Source organism: Notolepis coatsorum (assembly GCF_963971535.1).
Source record: "Notolepis coatsorum genome assembly, chromosome: 9".
In the NCBI taxonomy this organism is placed as follows: Eukaryota; Metazoa; Chordata; class Actinopteri; order Aulopiformes; family Paralepididae; genus Notolepis; species Notolepis coatsorum.
In genome coordinates, this window is record NC_140173.1 from 15,202,938 (window position 1) to 15,225,815 (window position 22,878).

A 22,878-nucleotide genomic window follows, 5' to 3' on the forward strand; every position below is an offset into this window, starting at 1 on the left:
GACTGTTTGTGTAACTATGAGGGATATGAGGACTGTATGTAACTAGGAGGGATATGAGGACTGTGTGTAACTAGGAGAGATATGAGGACTGTGTGTAACTAGGAGAGATATAAGGACTTTGTGTAACTAGGAGGGATATGAGGACTGTTTGTGTAACTAGGAGGGATATGAGGACTGTGTGTAACTAGGAGGGATATGAGGACTGTATGTAACTAGGAGAGATATGAGGACTGTGTGTGTAACTAGGAGAGATATGAGGACTGTTTGTGTGTGTAACTAGGAGGGATATGAGGACTGTTTGTGTAACTAGGAGGGATATGAGGACTGTGTGTAACTAGGAGGGATATGAGGACTGTGTGTAACTAGGAGGGATATGAGGACTGTGTGTAACTAGGAGGGATATGAGGACTGTATGTAACTAGGAGGGATATGAGGACTGTGTGTAACTAGGAGTGATATGAGGACTGTGTGTGTAACTAGGAGAGATATGAGGACTCTGTGTAACTAGGAGGGATATGAGGTCTGTGTGTAACTAGGAGGGATATGAGGACTGTGTGTAAGTAGGAGAGATATGAGGACTGTTTGTGTAACTAGGAGAGATATGAGGACTGTTTGTGTAACTAGGAGGGATATGAGGACTGTGTGTAACTAGAAGGGATATGAGGACTGTTTGTGTAACTAGGAGGGATATGAGGACTGTTTGTGTAACTAGGAGGGATATGAGGACTGTTTGTGTAACTAGGAGGGATATGAGGACTGTGTGTAACTAGGAGGGATATGAGGACTGTGTGTAACTAGGAGGGATATGATGACTGTTTGTGTAACTAGGAGGGATATGATGACTGTGTAACTAGGAGGGATATGAGGACTGTGTGTAACTAGAAGGGATATGAGGACTGTTTGTGTAACTAGGAGGGATATGAGGACTGTTTGTGTAACTAGGAGGGATATGAGGACTGTTTGTGTAACTAGGAGGGATATGAGGACTGTGTGTAACTAGGAGGGATATGAGGACTGTTTGTGTAACTAGGAGGGATATGAGGACTGTTTGTGTAACTAGGAGGGATATGAGGACTGTGTGTGTGTAACAAGGAAATATATGAGGACTGTGTGTAACTAGGAGGGATATGAGGACTGTTTGTGTGTGTAACTAGGAGAGATATGAGGACTGTGTTGTGTAACTAGGAGGGATATGAGGACTGTGTGTAACTAGGAGAGATATGAGTACTGTGTGTAACTAGGAGGGATATGAGGACTGTTTGTGTAACTAGGAGAGATATGAGGACTGTGTGTAACTAGGAGAGATATGAGGACTGTTTGTGTGTGTAACTAGGAGGGATATGAGGACTGTTTGTGTAACTAGGAGGGATATGAGGACTGTTTGTGTAACTAGAAGGGATGTGAGGACTGTGTGTAACTAGGAGAGATATGAGGACTGTGTGTAACTAGGAGGGATATGAGGACTGTGTGTAACTAGGAGAGATATGAGGACTGTTTGTGTGTGTAACTAGGAGGGATATGAGGACTGTTTGTAACTAGGAGGGATATGAGGACTGTTTGTAACTAGGAGGGATATGAGGACTGTATGTGTAACTAGGAGAGATGAGGACTCTTTGTGTAACTAGGAGTGATATGAGGACTGTGTGTAACTAGGAGCGATATGAGGACTGTGTGTAACTAGGAGGGATATGAGGACTGTTTGTGTAACTAGGAGGGATATGAGGACTGTGTGTAACTAGGAGGGATATGAGGACTGTATGTAACTAGGAGAGATATGAGGACTGTGTGTGTAACTAGGAGAGATATGAGGACTGTTTGTGTGTGTAACTAGGAGGGATATGAGGACTGTGTGTAACTAGGAGGGATATGAGGACTGTGTGTGTGTAACTAGGAGGGATATGAGGACTGTGTGTAACTAGGAGGGATATGAGGACTGTTTGTGTGTGTAACTAGGAGAGATATGAGGACTGTGTGTAACTAGGAGGGATATGAGGACTGTGTGTAACTAGGAGAGATATGAGTACTGTGTGTAACTAGGAGGGATATGAGGACTGTTTGTGTAACTAGGAGAGATATGAGGACTGTGTGTAACTAGGAGAGATATGAGGACTGTTTGTGTGTGTAACTAGGAGGGATATGAGGACTGTTTGTGTAACTAGGAGGGATATGAGGACTGTTTGTGTAACTAGAAGGGATGTGAGGACTGTGTGTAACTAGGAGAGATATGAGGACTGTGTGTAACTAGGAGGGATATGAGGACTGTGTGTAACTAGGAGAGATATGAGGACTGTTTGTGTGTGTAACTAGGAGGGATATGAGGACTGTTTGTAACTAGGAGGGATATGAGGACTGTTTGTAACTAGGAGGGATATGAGGACTGTATGTGTAACTAGGAGAGATGAGGACTGTTTGTGTAACTAGGAGTGATATGAGGACTGTGTGTAACTAGGAGAGATATGAGGACTGTGTGTGTGTAACTAGGAGGGATATGAGGACTGTTTGTAACTAGGAGGGATATGAGGACTGTTTGTAACTAGGAGGGATATGAGGACTGTATGTGTAACTAGGAGAGATGAGGACTCTTTGTGTAACTAGGAGTGATATGAGGACTGTGTGTAACTAGGAGCGATATGAGGACTGTGTGTAACTAGGAGGGATATGAGGACTGTTTGTGTAACTAGGAGGGATATGAGGACTGTGTGTAACTAGGAGGGATATGAGGACTGTATGTAACTAGGAGAGATATGAGGACTGTGTGTGTAACTAGGAGAGATATGAGGACTGTTTGTGTGTGTAACTAGGAGGGATATGAGGACTGTGTGTAACTAGGAGGGATATGAGGACTGTGTGTGTGTAACTAGGAGGGATATGAGGACTGTGTGTAACTAGGAGGGATATGAGGACTGTTTGTGTGTGTAACTAGGAGAGATATGAGGACTGTGTGTAACTAGGAGGGATATGAGGACTGTGTGTAACTAGGAGAGATATGAGTACTGTGTGTAACTAGGAGGGATATGAGGACTGTTTGTGTAACTAGGAGAGATATGAGGACTGTGTGTAACTAGGAGAGATATGAGGACTGTTTGTGTGTGTAACTAGGAGGGATATGAGGACTGTTTGTGTAACTAGGAGGGATATGAGGACTGTTTGTGTAACTAGAAGGGATGTGAGGACTGTGTGTAACTAGGAGAGATATGAGGACTGTGTGTAACTAGGAGGGATATGAGGACTGTGTGTAACTAGGAGAGATATGAGGACTGTTTGTGTGTGTAACTAGGAGGGATATGAGGACTGTTTGTAACTAGGAGGGATATGAGGACTGTTTGTAACTAGGAGGGATATGAGGACTGTATGTGTAACTAGGAGAGATGAGGACTGTTTGTGTAACTAGGAGTGATATGAGGACTGTGTGTAACTAGGAGAGATATGAGGACTGTGTGTGTGTAACTAGGAGGAATATGAGGACTGTGTGTGTGTAACTAGGAGAGATATGAGGACTGTGTGTAACTAGGAGGGATATGAGGACTGTTTGTGTAACTAGGAGGGATATGAGGACTGTATGTAACTAGGAGAGATATGAGGACTGTGTGTGTAACTAGGAGAGATATGAGGACTGTGTGTAACTAGGAGGGATATGAGGACTGTTTGTGTAACTAGAAGGGATATGAGGACTGTGTGTAACTAGGAGGGATATGAGGACTGTGTGTAACTAGGAGAGATATGAGGACTGTGTGTAACTAGGAGGGATATGAGGACTGTGTGTAACTAGGAGAGATATGAGGACTGTGTGTAACTAGGAGAGATATAAGGACTTTGTGTAACTAGGAGGGATATGAGGACTGTTTGTGTAACTATGAGGGATATGAGGACTGTATGTAACTAGGAGGGATATGAGGACTGTGTGTAACTAGGAGAGATATGAGGACTGTTTGTGTAACTATGAGGGATATGAGGACTGTATGTAACTAGGAGGGATATGAGGACTGTGTGTAACTAGGAGAGATATGAGGACTGTGTGTAACTAGGAGAGATATAAGGACTTTGTGTAACTAGGAGGGATATGAGGACTGTTTGTGTAACTATGAGGGATATGAGGACTGTATGTAACTATGAGGGATATGAGGACTGGGTGTAACTAGGAGGGATATGCGGACTGTTTGTGTAACTAGGAGGGATATGAGGACTGTTTGTGTAACTAGAAGGGATGTGAGGACTGTGTGTAACTAGGAGAGCTATGAGGACTGTGTGTAACTAGGAGGGATATGAGGACTGTGTGTAACTAGGAGAGATATGAGGACTGCTTGTGTCTGTAACTAGGAGGGATATGAGGACTGTTTGTAACTAGGAGGGATATGAGGACTGTGTGTAACTAGGAGGGATATGAGGACTGTGTGTAACTAGGAGAGATATGAGGATTGTGTGTGTGTAACTAGGAGGAATATGAGGACTGTGTGTGTGTGTAACTAGGAGAGATATGAGGACTGTGTGTAACTAGGAGGGATATGAGGACTGTTTGTGTAACTAGGAGGGATATGAGGACTGTGTGTAACTAGGAGGGATATGAGGACTGTGTGTAACTAGGAGGAATATGAGGACTGTGAGTAACTAGGAGGGATATGAGGACTGTGTGTGTAACTAGGAGGAATATGAGGACTGTGTGTGTGTGTAACTAGGAGAGATATGAGGACTGTGTGTAACTAGGAGGAATATGAGGACTGTGAGTAACTAGGAGGGATATGAGGACTGTGTGTAACTAGGAGGGATATGAGGACTGTGTGTAACTAGGAGGGATATGAGGACTGTGTGTAACTAGGAGGGATATGAGGACTGTGTGTAACTAGGAGATATATGAGGACTCTGTGTAACTAGGAGAGATATGAGGACTGTATGTAACTAGGAGGGATATGAGGACTGTATGTAACTAGGAGGGATATGAGGACTGTATGTAACTAGGAGAGATATGATGACTGTGTGTAACTAGGAGGGATATGAGGACTGTATGTAACTAGGAGAGATATGATGACTGTGTGTAACTAGGAGAGATATGAGGACTGTATGTAACTAGGAGGGATATGAGGACTGTGTGTAACTAGGAGGGATATGAGGACTGTATGTGTAACTAGGAGAGATATGAGGACTGTATGTGTAACTAGGAGGGATATTAGGACTGTGTGTAACTAGGAGGGATATGAGGACTGTGTGTAACTAGGAGGGATATTAGGACTGTGTAACTAGGAGGGATATGAGGACTGTGTGTGTAACTAGGAGGGATATTAGGACTGTTTGTGTAACTCGTAGGGATATGAGGACTCTGTGTAACTAGGAGGGATATGAGGACTCTGTGTAACTAGGAGAGATATGAGGACTGTGTGTAACTAGGAGGGATATGAGGACTGTATGTAACTAGGAGAGATATAAGGACTGTATGTGTAACTAGGAGGGATATTAGGACTGTTTGTGTAACTAGGAGGGATATGAGGACTCTGTGTAACTAGGAGAGATATGAGGACTGTGTGTAACTAGGAGGGATATGAGGACTGTATGTAACTAGGAGGGATATGAGGACTTTGTGTAACTAGGAGGGATATGAGGACTCTGTGTAACTAGGAGAGATATGAGGACTGTTTGTGTAACTAGGATGGATATGAGGACTGTGTGTGTAACTAGAAGGGATATGAGGACTGTGTGTAACTAGGAGGGATATGAGGACTGTGTGTGTAACTAGGAGGGATATGAGGACTGTGTGTAACTAGGAGGGATATGAGGACTGTATGTGTAACTAGGAGAGATATGAGGACTGTGTGTGTAACTAGGAGGGATATGAGGACTGTGTGTAACTAGGAGAGATATGAGGACTGTTTGTGTGTGTAACTAGGAGGGATATGAGGACTGTATGTGTAACTAGGAGAGATATGAGGACTGTGTGTGTAACTAGGAGGGATATGGGGACTGTATGTGTAACTAGGAGAGATATGAGGACTGTGTGTGTGTGTGTAACTAGGAGGAATATGAGGACTGTGTGTAACTAGGAGGGATATGAGGACTGTGTGTAGCTAGGAGGGATATGAGGACTGTGTGTGTAACTAGGAGGGATATGAGGACTGTGTGTGTAACTATGAGGGATATGAGGACTGTATGTAACTAGGAGGGATATGATGACTGTTAGTAACTAGGAGAGATAAGAGGACTGTATGTAACTAGGAGGGATATGAGGACTGTGTGTAACTAGGAGGGATATGAGGACTGTATGTAACTAGGAGGGATATGAGAACTGTGTGTAACTAGGAGGGATATGAGGACTGTATGTAACTAGGAGAGATATGAGGACTGTGTGTAACTAGGAGGGATATGATGACTGTATGTAACTAGGAGAGATATGAGGACTGTGTGTAACTAGGAGAGATATGAGGACTTTGTGTAACTAGGAGGGATATGAGGACTGTTTGTGTAACTATGAGGGATATGAGGACTGTTTGTGTAACTAGGAGGGATATGAGGACTGTATGTAACTAGGAGAGATATGAGGACTGTGTGTAACTAGGAGAGATATGAGAACTGTGTGTAACTAGGAGGGATATGAGGACTGTATGTAACTAGGAGAGATATGAGGACTGTGTGTAACTAGGAGAGATATGAGGACTTTGTGTAACTAGGAGGGATATGAGGACTGTTTGTGTAACTATGAGGGATATGAGGACTGTTTGTGTAACTAGGAGGGATATGAGGACTGTATGTAACTAGGAGGGATATGAGGACTGTGTGTAACTAGGAGAGATATGAGGACTGTTTGTAACTAGGAGAGATATGAGAACTGTGTGTAACTAGGAGAGATATGAGGACTGTTTGTGTAACTAGGAGAGATATGAGGACTGTGTGTAACTAGGAGGGATATGAGGACTGTGTGTAACTAGGAGAGATATGAGGACTGTTTGTGTAACTAGGAGAGATATGAGGACTGTGTGTAACTAGGAGAGATATGATAACTGTGTGTAACTAGGAGGGATATGAGGACTGTATGTAACTAGGAGAGATATGAGGACTGTGTGTAACTAGGAGGGATATGAGGACTGTATGTAACTAGGAGAGATATGATGACTGTGTGTAACTAGGGGGGATATGAGGACTGTGTGTAACTAGGAGAGATATGAGGACTGTGTGTAACTAGGAGAGATATGAGGACTGTATGTAACTAGGAGAGATATGAGGACTGTGTGTAACTAGGAGGGATATGATGACTGTGTGTAACTAGGAGAGATATGAGGACTTTGTGTAACTAGGAGGGATATGGGGACTGTTTGTGTAACTATGAGGGATATGAGGACTGTTTGTGTAACTAGGAGGAATATGAGGACTGTGTGTAACTAGGAGGGATATGAGGACTCTGTGTAACTAGGAGAGATATGAGGACTGTGTGTAACTAGGAGGGATATGATGACTGTGTGTAACTAGGAGGGATATGAGGACTGTATGTAACTAGGAGAGATATGAGGACTGTGTGTAACTAGGAGAGATATGAGGACTTTGTGTAACTAGGAGGGATATGAGGACTGTTTGTGTAACTATGAGGGATATGAGGACTGTTTGTGTAACTAGGAGGGATATGAGGACTGTATGTAACTAGGAGGGATATGAGGACTGTGTGTAACTAGGAGAGATATGAGGACTGTTTGTAACTAGGAGAGATATGAGAACTGTGTGTAACTAGGAGAGATATGAGGACTGTTTGTGTAACTAGGAGAGATATGAGGACTGTGTGTAACTAGGAGGGATATGAGGACTGTGTGTAACTAGGAGAGATATGAGGACTGTTTGTGTAACTAGGAGAGATATGAGGACTGTGTGTAACTAGGAGAGATATGATAACTGTGTGTAACTAGGAGGGATATGAGGACTGTATGTAACTAGGAGAGATATGAGGACTGTGTGTAACTAGGAGGGATATGAGGACTGTATGTAACTAGGAGAGATATGATGACTGTGTGTAACTAGGGGGGATATGAGGACTGTGTGTAACTAGGAGAGATATGAGGACTGTGTGTAACTAGGAGAGATATGAGGACTGTATGTAACTAGGAGAGATATGAGGACTGTGTGTAACTAGGAGGGATATGATGACTGTGTGTAACTAGGAGAGATATGAGGACTTTGTGTAACTAGGAGGGATATGGGGACTGTTTGTGTAACTATGAGGGATATGAGGACTGTTTGTGTAACTAGGAGGAATATGAGGACTGTGTGTAACTAGGAGGGATATGAGGACTCTGTGTAACTAGGAGAGATATGAGGACTGTGTGTAACTAGGAGAGATATGAGAACTGTGTGTAACTAGGGGGGGTATGAGGACTGTATGTAACTAGGAGAGATATGAGGACTGTATGTAACTAGGAGAGATATGAGGACTGTGTGTAACTAGGAGGGATATGATGACTGTATGTAACTAGGAGAGATATGATGACTGTGTGTAACTAGGAGAGATATGAGGACTGTGTGTAACTATCTTATCTTATCTCACCTCAGTGGTTAATAAAGGAACATCTCACCTCAGTGGTTAATAAAGGAACATCTCACCTCAGTGGTTAATAAAGGAACATCTCACCTCAGTGGTTAATAAAGGAACATATCACCTGAGTGGTTAATAAAGGAACATCTCACCTGAGTGGTTAATAAAGGAACATCTCACCTGAGTGGTGGCCCAGCAGGATACACAGGTTCTGGTGCAGGACGGGAACAGAGCATCTAACAGCCTCAGGAAACAAGACTCTGAACCCAAGACTGGAGACTGAACATCCAGACAGTAACTCATACTGTCATGACTACCTGAGAGAGAGAGAGAGAGAGAGAGAGAGAGAGAGAGAGAGAGAGAGAGAGAGAGAGAGAGAGAGAGAGAGAGAGAGAGAGAGAGAGAGAGAGAGAGAGAGAGAGAGAGAGAGAGAGAGAGAGAGAGAGACAGAGAGACAGAGAGACAGAGAGAGACAGAGGGAGAGAGACAGGCAGAGAGAGAGACACAGGGTGACACACAGATAGAGAGACAGACACAGATAGAGAATGAAAGAGACAGAGAAAGAGAGACATAAAGAGACAGAGAGAGAGTGAGAGTGACAGAGAGAGAGAGACAGAGAGAGAGAGTGTCAGAGAGAGACAGAGAGAGAGTCAGAGAGAGAGAGACAGAGAGAGAGAGTGTCAGAGAGAGACAGAGAGAGAGTCAGAAAGAGAGAGAGACAGAGAGAGAGTGTCAGAGAGAGACAGAGAGAGAGTGTCAGAGAGAGACAGAGACAGAGAGAGAGAGAGTGTCAGACAGGCAAACATTCAATCTTTATTTAATCTTGAAAGATCATTGAAAGCCGACTAATTTGCAATGACGGTAGTTAATCACAAACAGACAGACACAGGCATGTACACATACATATACACACATACATATACACATACATACACATACTGTACATATACACACACAGCGCCACATAGTAAAACAGTTCATTATAAACCTTGGCTACAGACAGGTAACAGAAGCTGTCACTCCTTACTGTAGAAAAAACCACAGAACTATATGAAACATCAAGAGAGAGAAGACAGTGACGTCAACACATCTATACATCGACACCTCCCGTATAGGTGCTCTCAAAGAGATCTCAAAGAGCACCTACGGGAGGCTGCCATTCTAAACTGGCCCCTGTAAAATGTCCAAACCCCCCTCCCACCCATGCACCCACCCCCTCCTAATGTACAGTTTCCTCCCCCTCGTATGTATATATTTTCTGTTAGGATCTCTGTTTAACAGTACTTAATATTTGCATATCTTGTATGTCACAAATGTAACAGTACTTGTAACTGAGGGGTACAATTCCCTGACTGTATTGATAAGTATGGTATTATTAAACCACTACCTCTTGTACTTTAACTTCTGGCCATCCAGTACATGATATAGATATGATGAACACTTTCCCACCTGATGAAACGAAGTCCACACAAATGTACAAATCGAATATTTAATATAGCAAAAGGTATATACAACGTTCACTTGTTGACATTTATGATTTGAAATGCACTTGTATGGCAAATGAGTATTCGTAGGTAAATCAATATTGAATGTCCAATCTCTGGTTACGCAGGGAGCAAATATACAACCTGGTTCTTTAGGGAACTATAGCGATGGTACTTAAATGATTATAGCTGGATACACTAAGGGGGGGGGGGGGTCCCGCTGGTTGTAAGACAGTAGGAGGGGGGGGTTAGAAGAGCCGCTGGCGGTATCCCATCTGGCCGACGATTTCTTGGGAGAATTCAAAGTCTTGAACACGGTGCCCACAGAACCTCGGTCCGCAGATGAATACAGCTGGACCCTCTGGTGGACGGTAGCTGCCGGTCCACAACGGAGAGACGTGAGGCGACCTCACTGGTGTAGAGCGCCGTCTCACCTGGACTCCTCTCCGGGGGGTAGTTCCAACACTCAGCAGTGTTGGCCGTTATCCATGGAATAATCAAAGCACCCAAAGCATAATCCAAGCCGTGGAAGGCTCGCCGTCGTCCGGGTAAAGTAATCCAATGTACAGGTCTCCTCGTCCTGGCCCGGAGCTCCTCGGATGCAAGCACCACTAGTGGTCTGCCCAGCCTGGTTAAGACTCCAGATAACGTCAGGAACGATGGGGGTACTGATAACTTTATAACTCTAACCGAACGATGCACCATACATAATAGACTATTATTAGCTTAATAGAAATACGTCCAACTCGACGGTATAGTGCCAAACTATGACAATTCAACTATTAATCCACACGATATCTCAATGCCTATTCTGAGGCCAAGTAGGCCTTACTGCACCACACGTGCGTCGTGGGTGAGGCTTCGCGTCTGTTACTCGGTTGGAGGGTAAAGAACTAATGGACTAAAAGAAAGTTCTACTTTACTTGCGCCATATATATATGCGCTGTGAACAAATAGTACCATTCGTATTTCGCCAGACGTATTCCTACGCGGAACCGGGCTTGCCACGACATGTTGGGCGGCACGATTGAACTTGAACCTAGGGGTATGGCTGCTGGCGCCAGGTTCTCGTCCAATGGTAGAATGAAACTATTATGGGCTGTTTAGTAGACTAAAGGGATATTCAGTGCATATTGTACAAGGAATATACAGGGGATATCAAACGATATACAAATACTATTAAATATATATCCATAAATAAATATATATATTCGGTTTAATCTGATCCTTCACAACAGTACTGTATATCTGTATGTCGTGTATGTCATAAATAAATGTCATCATGATACATATCTGTATATCTGTATGTCGTGTATGTCATAAATGTCATGATATATATCTGTATATCTGTATGTCGTGTATGTCATAAATGTCATGATATATATCTGTATATCTGTATGTCGTGTATGTCATAAATGTCATGATATATATCTGTATACCTGTATGTTGTGTATGTCATAAATGTCATTATGAATTGAAAATGGGGGACCCTGATGTAAACAAGACAAACGTCGTTCGCTGGTCTGCATCCCCTTAACAATTGTGTGTATTGAGCCATACTGTATTGTACCCATTCTGCAATCTGTTTAGTTGCAAACAGTTTCCGATCAATCAATCCCACGTCGTACAGTATTTTCTGTATGCAAACCTTGTTTCTCCCCCCTCTGATGGAACAGTCCACATTCATACGTGCGTCATCGCGCGTCGTCCAGACTCCGTTGACAATCTGTGCATGTGTATGGGGAGTAGGTGCTGGAAAAGGGACTTGATCTCGGCCGATTTAGTTCTGATCGATTAGGGGTCTTGCCTTGTTCAGGAAACTCAGGAACTCAGGAAACTCAGGAACAACAAGGAAAGATGAAATTACCTACCTGGGTTCCATCCTAGAGGCTAATCTCTCCTGTGACAAAATGGCATCCAATGTAATAAAAAAAGTCAACCAACGAACTCGATTCTTGTACCGGATCTCCTCTCTGGTAAACAAGAATACCCTGAAGACTCTGGCAGGAGCACTCATTCAGGGGTACTACGACTATGCTTGCACCTCATGGTACCAAAGCACCTCAAAGGCGCTAAAAACAAAATTACAAACATCTCAAAACAAACTGGTCAGACTACTGCTTGACCTTACTCCTAGAACCCACCTCACCCCTGCCCACTTTGACAACCTAGGATGGCTTAGAGTAGATGACAGAGTACAGCAACTTGCAATGGGCCTGGTCTACAAGATACACTACACGACCAAGGTACCCATGTACATGGCAAAATACTTCCCAAAGGTCAGTGAATACCACGATCACAACACCAGAGGGAGCTCCACAAATCATGTTAAACCCAGATTCGGCTCAAATAAGGGACTAAACACGTTTCGCAATTATGCCACATCAATGTGGAACGCCCTACCCAAAGCTGTAAAGGAATGTGGATCACTACCCACTTTCAAAACCTCTCTCAAGAGACACCTACGGGAGACTGCAATTCAACACTGGCCCCTGTAAATATCCTAACCCAACCCCCTCCAATGTACAGTCATTTACCTAGTATGGTTTTGTCAATAGTCCAATGTACAATTTTGTTTGTTTGTACAGAGTCTCCCCCCCCTCAATGTACAGTTTTGCTTGCTTATACAGTGTGCCCCCCCCCCCCCCCCCAACCACCTCCAATGTAAATTACCCAGTATGGTTGTCAATATCCCAGTGTACCCAACCCCCCCCACCCAACCTCCTCCAATGTACAGTTTCTACGTCAAATGTATATACTCCCTTTTCTTGACTCCTTCTGTATCACAAACAGTACTGTATTTGCAAATCTGGTATGTCATAAATGTATAGATGTAGCAGTACTGACTATCTGTATGTCATGTATGTCATATATGTCCTGATGAATTGAAAATGGGGGACCCTGGTGGAAACAAGACGAAAGTCTTTCTCTGGTCTGCATCCCCTTAACAATTGTGTGTATTGAGCTGTACTGTATTGTACCCATTCTGCAATCTGTTAATAAAGTTTTCAATCAATCAATCAAAGGCGCATAAAAGTCTATTGGATCATGTCTCTAGCGCCCCCCCACAGCCGTATCTGCAACCACTTACATCACGGCTCTCATCCACATTCATTCATAACTCCTCCCCGATTTCAGAATCCCGGAAGTGTTGCGGTGGTCTCATGATCGGCCTTAACGCGATTGGCGCTGAGAGAAACGTCAGTGGCCAATCAGATCGTGGAACCCGAACGCGGAACTGCAACTCCGTTGGTAAAAGACTAAAGAAGAGGCAGCCGGCGTCGCCGTCGGCCATTAAACCCATTGAAGAAGAAGACTACACGCGGTCCTGCTTCTGCTGCGCTGCTGCTCCTCGGTCCTGGTCGTGTCTCTAGTGGGACTGACGTCTGAGCCCCGTCCTCCTGCTGATTGAGGCTCGTCAGGTAGTGACTGAAATGTGTTTTCTAGCTGCATGTCTTCAGTGTTTGAGGGGAGTTCTCCTCTTACTGTGTTGTTAGCAGCGTCCACAGCTGCTTCTTATCGCTCGTGGTGGTTGATGTTGGCCTAGTTAGCATAGCCAGCCATTAGCTCTCTCTCGTTTCAACTGTTCCTGTTTCTCAGGGGATGCTGTTTGTTTTCGGTCTTGCTCCACGTTCATTCCAATAGTTACTATTATGTGGTATATCTCGGTAGTTTCCCCCTCTGTATCTGGGGCTAGTGTTCCCTTAGCTGCTGTTAGCTTAGCTTGTCACCTTTGGTGTCCATGGTATTGTCGGCTCATTCTCTTCTAAATGAAATGTCTTCGTCTCGAGTACGACTATTATCTGTAGATGTCCAAGGCAGTCTTTACAGTGGGACATATACATGCGGTAATGCAATAGGGTAAATCTGCAGTGCTGCAGCCCGGGGCCTGTACTGTGCGTCAGGGCCTGTACTGTGCGGTGCACTACTGCGCTTGCGAGAAACAAAGTAACATATAATATAGGACACTAGAAACATAAAGTAACATACGGAAAATATTGGCAAAATAGCCAAATAGGTAGTGGTACTTACATTTTCACTGAAAGACATCTTTGGTTCTTTTTCAACGAAGAATAATGAATGCTTAGAACAGGGGTTCCCAAACTTTTTCAGCTCAAGACCCAAAAGAGAAATTTGGTGTTTCCCCAGACCCAAACGTATATATACATCATGAATTGCCATAACATACATTTATAAACTACTGATAAAGAACACAACAAACCATGAATTTCAAATGTATATGAAATGTATTTAATTATAAAAGTACACCACAGCAATAATCGGAGTGTAATGTTAACTCTTTCAGTGCCACGCCTGGTTTTCCGTTTTACCGCTTGAATGCCACCATCGGCGCCAATGTTAACGTTAATATCGCCTAATCTATGTTTTAAATTATGGCTATGTGTCTAATCTGCCCATCGCATTATCAAAGACTATTTTCCAGTCAGTGCTGTGAAGGCAGATTGTTTTTTTATCGCGTCGTTGCCGTTTCAGAGCAGTTAGAAAAGCCCCCGTTTTGATATAAAAAACAGCTCATTCTGGAGCATTCTATGAAAATCGTCTTTTAGTGGAATATTCCACAACGTTGATATTCGTCAGCCTTTTTATGAATCGTTTTCAAATAAACGCTAGATGATCAATATTATACGTGCACGCACGCACATTACGGCCGCGAGCGGATAATCGCCTCGTTGATTTCCTCTCTGACTTTTACAGTGAAACCGAAAGAAGACATTTCACAAAACAGCTTATAACTTCATCAAACTTACTCTGATTATCCTACCACTGATAACATAGAGTCCTTACCTGACATCAGATGGTATCCAACTGGTATATTCCAATTCCTGATCACCATTCGAAAAAATCGATACGTGTATGGATCCAACGCGATACAGTAGAACGCCATGATCCACGGGGATCTGAGGCTCCAGAATGAACTCTAGTAACCCCGGCTGGATCAGTGAACTGGAAAATGTGGAGTACCGGATTTTTTTCCCCATTCATTTTCATTGAGTCCATTCCAAAATCACTTATATCATCTGGGAGACGACAGGGGGCGCTTTTTTCCACAGTGATCGTCGGCGCCCCTCGGCTATACTCGGGTAGGCTCGGGTGATGCAAGAATTTTTCAGATCGCAAAAAAAAAAAAAAAATCCGAGAAATCTCGTGAGTGGCTAGCAACCACCTATAAAAAAACACAAGAAATCTCGTGAGTGGCACTGAAAGAGTTAAGTTGCTCACCACCTCATAAAATGATGTACATTACATACAATTTTGTAACACTTTTAAATGAACAAACATGTTCTACTCTCCTTTCTATTTCTCACCCCTTTTTCAACTCTCCATTTCTTACCCCCTCCCTCCGTCCCTCAACCTTAAACCCCAACATTGAGCAACATTCTGATTAATTTGTACTGACTTATTTTTAAATTCTACTGACCTGACATCATGCTAGAAGAGGTATAATATTTCATCTATTGCACAATGAAATCTAATGAGAGGTATGTGGCTGGTTGAAGTTTTCAACCAGCAGATCATTCTGGGCTTGGTTTTTGAAAGTGCTATTCTGAGGTCATGCTGAGCATTTAGTCTGTTCTCTATTTGTTTTTCAGGTATGCTAGAGTAGAAAACCCAGATTCACATAAGTATGTGGTGCCAAACTGAATCAACACATCTACAGTTTTTTTTATAAAAACGAAAAAAAAATGTATTCAAATATATATATTTTATTTATTAATTTTATTGGCGACTCAATAAAAACAGGTCCGCGACCCATTTTTGGTCGCGACCCTAAGTCTGGGAAACGCTGGCTTAAAGTAATACTATAGGTTAATTAAGTAATACTATATAGGTTAATTAAACCAGAGCTAGAAAGAAAACTGACTTTTTTTTTATCCATTTTTTCTCCCATCCCACTTTCGCTGTTTCCAATTCTCCCCTGTCTTGAACGTTGCTCGCATATGCCTACCACAGTCAGTCGTAGGGAGGATAGAAGCCTTGCATCACGTGTTCCCTCCGGTACACGAGGAGGCAGCCTGTCACATCTTTTCACCTGCCAGCGCGGACTCTCATTGGCGAGGTGTAACGTGTGGGAGGCTCACACTACCCCCGCTATTTCCTGTCTCTGCTGTGCAGGCAGGCGTCCCCCAACTGACTTGTAGGAGTCGCTGTCCACAACGTCCAGATTACCACCCATCGACTTCCACCCGCTGACTCTGCCAATTGAGCCAGTATGACGGCCGGCCCAAGCCGGATGCAACGCTGACAGCTGGATTTGAACCCGGTGTCTCTTGCGTTGGTGACGAGCGCAATGTCCGCTGCGCCACCCAGCCGCCCTAAGAAAACGGACTCTTATACTCTCACCTGCCTCCAATGTAGTTCCCCCACCCAACCACCTCCAATGTACACTTTAACCCATCTACCCAACCCCCCCCACCCCACCTACCCAAACTCTCTTTTTAGACTCTTTTTGTACTCTTAAACAGTACTGTATATTAGGGCTTGGCGATATGACGATATTATATAAATATCGGGTACAGTTCATTAACGATACACTTTTTCAACGTATCGTGGATATCGTGATGTTTTGCCCAAGAGGATTGTGTCGCGTCAATCTGTCCACACGTTACTCGTTCATATCTCAGCCCGTGCTGAGATATGCCCATTCCGCGTTCTGTTAATAAAGTTTTCAATCAGACAGATGTATGGAAAGGCTTTTATTATAACATTCGTTGTAGTAAAATCATTATGCCTCATTTAGTCATCCTGTGGAGCACTGGTCTCCTACTCGACGGCCGCGGGGAGCTAACGTTAGTAGCTTTGTTGATGTTCAGCGCACAGGACATTCAGGAAGTCAAAAACTAATAGCGCTTGCCGATTGGTGCTAAGAACAGCAGGGCGGGTGCAAGCGCTGTGACGTAATTGGCAGACTCGACTGTCAATCAAAATTATTATGTTTCCGTCAGAATGAATGAATGAGAACTTTATTAAAAGGTTGCAGTATGGGTACAATACAGTACAGGAGGATGAAGACCAGAAAAAGACTTTCGGCTTTTTTACATAAGGGTCCTCCATTTTCAATTCATCAAAACATTTAGAGACATACATATATACAGTAGTTTCATTAAAATGCTATTGATTGATTTAAAACTTTATTAACATATTGCAGAATGGGTACAGTACAGCTCAATACATACAATTGTTAAGGGGATGCAGACCAGAGAAAGACTTTAGTCTTGTTTACATCAGGGTCCCTCATTTTCAATTCATCATATTTCATATCTAAATCATATAATATCTCATTGCTAAATATATGCAATATATAATCTAAATCTAATATATAATATAAAAATGCTAAATGCATGGGTATTTTATTTTGTCTTTAATGTTAGCTTGCAAACTCAAATACTGTCTTGGTAAGCCTCATAATGAATTGTTTGGGGTAAAAAAGAAAAACATCGTGATGTGTATCGTGTATCGCCGAAAGGTCAGAAAATATCGTGATATCATATTTAGGCCATATCGCCCAGCCCTACTGTATATTTGTAGATCTGGTATGTCATAAATGTCTAGATGTAACAGTACTGTCTATTAGGAATGCCCCGATCACGTTTTTTTGCCACTGATTGTCTATGAGCCATATATCGGCCCATACACTGCCGATACCGATGGTTTTTGGTTTTATATATATTTTTTTAAATATATATATATATATTTTTAATAAAATATATATAATTAATTATACTTGTAGTTGTATTATCTGCGAGACATCGCCACCATGCAACAAGTCAAAATGCTCGCTATCTGCAAACAGCTCCACTGTCTGTGTGTATACATACTCTGCTTTGGTCAAATCACATTCAGAATGCCCTCAGCGTCCCCAGTCAGAGCGATAGTTCAACTTGACTAACAGGGTCTGAAACGTATAAGATGTTCGCAGTGTTCAGTTATGAAGCATGATAGCTAATTAGCCAACAGCTGCAAAAACGAATAATGTCAATTATGTTATAAGACATTGGTATCAGGAGCTATCTGTAGCTACTGCTAGCCGGCTAGATAACGTTAGACAACGCCTCATGTATTATTTTACCAGTCTTGGGATAATCAGAGTTGTATTTGCTGAGATATAAGCTTTTGCCCTATGTGTGATCTGTCTGTGTGCGCGATCGCTGATGAGGAAAGATAATTGATTTTCAGCGCACATCTCTAGCGTGCATACGTACACGTATACTATCGATAATCTAGCATTTATTTGAAAACGATTCATAAATAGGCTGAAAAATGACAAAGTTTGTGTATTCTAGAATATTCCAGTAAAGGGCGTTTATCATGGAATCTTTATATTTTCCTTGAAAACGAGGGCTTTTCAAAATGCTATAAAAACTAAAATGAACCGATAAAAAAACAATCCGCTTCGACAATGTTGACTGGAAAACGAGTCATTGATAAGCGACGGGCAGATTAGACACATAGCCATAATTTAAAACATAGATTAGGCGTTTTAACGCTATCATTGAAGTGGGTGGTGGCACTGACTCGAGCACTAAATCGTGCGCCCCCTGCTGGCACTGAAAGTGTTAAGTGATAATCAAAACCCAGCTTAAGCCATTAAACCAATGTAGTGAATCGCGAAGCCAATACGCACACACACACAGTCGAACTGGAACGCTTTACCAAACATACACTACCACCAGTATTCATATCTCATACGTTCATCTTCCAATCGCTTAACCATAACATAGGGCTGGGCGATAAAACGATAACGATAACTATCGCGATAAATTATTTCCTCGAAATAAACATGAAACGTGGTCGCAAAGTTTCGATATATCGATTTTCCAAGCTTGGATATGAGCACACGCACTAACAACCAATCAGTGAAGGAGATGGCAGAGAGCGAAGGAGACCCGGAAGGAGACCCAGAGGTAGGACTCAACAACAAGGCTTGCTAGGCTAATTAGCTTGCACGGCGCTGTTTTATATATTTACGTGCCGAGTATGTGTGTGGCGTGAATTCTGAGGCCACGTTTATAGTAGTGTGGGGTATACAGTGGACGTCGTTTCAATATATTGGGGCGGAAGAGAGTACGACATCAACTCGACTCGAGACATTCGCAGCAGCATAAGAAGTTAATTAAACTTGACAGACACTATCGACAATAATTATCCATATAGAGTTATATGAAAATAATTTTATCATTTTATCGCGATAACGTTTTTGGTCATATCGCCCAGCCCTACCATAACATAACTTACCGGTAAACAACGTGTCCCAGAGTCCACTCATGTGAATACATTTCAAAGGAACACGCGCGTTGCGTCATCCTGCTCTGCTGAGCTCTGACTGAGAGATGGAAAGACAGACTGCCCTGCCCTCTGCTGGCGCGTGCTGTGCACTACAATCAACTCCGTGTCTAGAAGGAAACTCATCCCATTTGTAATTTGGTGCACAGTCTGTGACGTCACGGTATTGAGAATCATATAACGCATATAAGTTTGGAAATGGTTGTTTTGATTCTTGTTTTTTTTGCTGAGTGATGTATTGTGATTTATTGTGAGGGTGACTCATGTTGAGGTCCTGGGGTGAGCGGGGGGAGGGGGGGGGGGGGGGGAGAGAACGAGCGAGTGTCCATGTTAGGATGATCACTGTACAGTTGTATCAGTTGTTGTCTTGTCATGTGGTGTTGAGTTACTGTCTTGGGAAGTCTTTTTATGTATTGTTGTTGTTGTATTGTGATGTTTTGTTTCATGTTGGAAAAAAGAAAAGAATAATATTTGATACAAAAAAAAGAGAATCATACCGGCGGGATTGCGAAATACCCTGGTATACCGTAATACAGTCATATCGTCCAAGCCTACGGTGAACCGAACAATACACACACGCCCCGAACCGGGGAGGTCGTGCCGAACGGTGTACGGTTCGAAAGCGTACCGTTCCACCCAGGGGAGGAAACTAACTTTTTGGCTTACCAGCCAACTGACGAGTGTTTTTTTTTACCAGCCAAACAGAATTTTTACCAGCCATAAATAAATCGCTAATTGTGATAATTACTTCTTTGTATATCTTCGTCTAAATTGATTTTCAATCATAGTAATAATCACACCGTGTCTCTACTCTTTAAAATATTTGTTACCATAAAACATTAATAAGTGTCTCTACTCTTCACAATATTAGCATAAAACATATTAATCACACCGTCTCTACTCTTCAAAATATTAGGATATCCCATATTAACATGAAAGAGGGAACTATTCTGGACTGGGTTGGGCTGAACTGGGCAGTGAAAGATGCTGGGCTGGGTTGGGCAGGGAAAGTTGGGCTGGTCTAAGTTGGACTGGGTTGGGCTGGACTGGGCTGGGCAGTGAAAGAACCAAGCATTTCACTGTAATGTAATCGCTAAATAAAACAACTTGAACTTGACTTGTTACATTTGCACTCTGGTTGGATGCCAAACGTATTCTGGTTGTACTGTACTTGTGCTGTATGATGACAATACATTGGAATCTAATCTCATGTCAACGCTAGGGGTTCAGCAGGTGTATTCTGAATGACAAGTATGACAACATCACCGTTGTGAAGGGCATATGGCCGAGTGGTGATATGGGGGGAAACCCGGTAATAATTCGGTAATAATAAAATGTCACTTGGCTGCATTGAAAGCTCGGTGTTGCTAATAAACATTTAAAATCATTTTTATAAACGAGTAAAAAAATCACTGAGCTAACCTTGGCTAAAATGGCTGCTTCCGCATTTTCACGCAGGAGCGCTGTGATTGCTGGCTGCTTTGTCACGTGCCTGGTGCGCCCAGCAATCACAGCGCTCCTGCGTGAAAATGCGGAAGCAGCCATTTTAGCCAAGGCTAGCTCAGTGATTTTCTTACTCGTTTATAAAAATGATTTTAAATGTTTATTAGCAACGCCGAGCTTTCAAACCCTGCCGCGTGTGTGTGAAACCCTAATGCAACGGTGAGTACCTTTTGAAATTAGGGATGCCCCGATCACGTTTTTTGCCACCGATCGTCGTGAGCCATACCGATCCGATACCGATCGTTTTTGATTAAAAAGAAATTAAAACTTATTTTATAATTTTTTTTTTTTATATAAAATATATATATTATATAATTAGACTTGTACTTGTATTATCTGCGAGACATCGCCACCACGCAACAAGTCAAAATGCTCGCTATCTGCAAACAGCTCCACTGTCTGTGTGTACTCTAGTAGCCTCCAGCTACCAAAAAGGATTCTCCGGCGCTGCAGCGGGACCCTATTGGTAACGTTATGCTTTGGTCATTTAACATTCAGCAAGCCCTCAGCTCGAATACGCATTCAATCAATGTTATAAGACATTGATATCAGGAGCTATCTGTAGCTACTGCTAGCCGGCTAGATGACGTTAAGACAACTATTTAGTTCAATCGGACATTTCGTTTTGAACAGTGAACTAACGTCAGCTAACGCGAGCTAACGGAGGTATCAACATGCACTACAAGACTTGCTGGAGCATTTGTTGATATCAGGAGCTATCGGTAGCTAGCCGGCTAAATACCGTTAGACAATGCCTACTAAAAGTGAATAGTTGACTGGGTAATTTTGTTTAAACAGTAACGATAGCTAGGTAGCTAACGTTAGCTCAGGTCGAATGCACTACAGACTCGAGCAGAGGAGCCGCACCTCTTTGTTTACAAACTCTACACGGGGGCGGGCGGGGCTAGGGAGGAGGAGCAGTTTGCAGGTCCTGTGCGTCTGAGACAAGCGAGTGAGATATCCACTTGATCAGTTTCTGCGATCGGCGAATATGACTAATTATCGGAATTCCCCGATCGCATATTTATACTGATTATCGGCCGATAACGATCGGTGGCCGATCGATCGGGGCATCCCTATTTGAAATGTATATCTGATATGTTTTGGACCCACCGCTCGTCTTTAACCAGTGCTTGATGTGCACATTAACATGGCTAGTAACGTGGGAGCCAGTGACTGTATTGCAGTCACGAAAGGGGCTATGGAATCGTTAGCCTCACGCCCACTTGTCATTCTCATCCGACTCGAAGGAGACGCGTCGCGTGCTGTTGTTCGCCCCTATGTCAGACCGCACTGATATCCGAAAGCGACGACTCTACATGCAATTATTTTCATCCACTGATGTGTTTTTGTCTACGTTGTCAAGCCGGTGACAGGAGTCTGTAGGGCCGCAGTGGTCTGTCCACTTCCCCTAGATGGGCGGCATCTTCTAGAAAACGAGTGTTCATTGGAGGAGCTTAGAGCGCAACGATGATGTTCATTGGTTATGGATTATTATGAGGCGCAAATGGGAGGAATCAAGGGGGGAGTCAGAGTTCGGCTTGTGCCAGTGAGCGAATCAGCAGATTGCAGAATGATTTTTTTGTTTTGTTTAACTTATGTTTACTAGTACTCGCCAGACTGGCGAGTGCTCTTCATGAATCACTCTCCAAATGTAAAAAATACTAATTTGGCGAGTAAAGTGGCCTAATTTCTTCCCCTGTGTCCAAGTGTTCCATGGACAACCCTACGTAAAGATGTCATTCTAATTCTGTTCCTTTCAATAAATACAAGACATATTGTTGAACTCTAGGGCTGCAACTAACGATTATTTTGGTACTTGACTAATCTGTCGATAATTTTTTCGATTAGTCGACTAATCTAACAATGTTGTTATCTCTGCTTCCTGTGGGCGCGGCTCCTTTTCCGGGCTCTTAGCAGACTTCTTAGTTTAAAGGGGAACTATCTTATAAATGGCCTTTTTGAGTGTTTAGCATTGTTTCCTAGCTATGTGAACTTATATTAATATGATCTATGTCTTAAAATTCTCATATTGGCGCATTCTTCCAATTCTCCTCTCACAATATTCACCCTCACTGAACTGAGTCG

The 22,878-nt window shown here is 42.8% G+C and overlaps 1 protein-coding gene across 1 annotated transcript in view; it reads left to right on the forward strand.

Moving 5' to 3' along the window:
* The first annotated feature begins 13,295 nt into the window (after positions 1-13,295).
* Positions 13,296-22,878, forward strand: part of LOC311234204 (uncharacterized protein) — a 49,940-nt gene continuing 40,357 nt past the window's right edge. The window contains exon 1 of the mRNA XM_084321328.1: positions 13,296-13,406. The gene's annotated coding sequence lies outside the window, so the exon portion shown is untranslated. The remainder of the gene's footprint in view (positions 13,407-22,878) is intronic.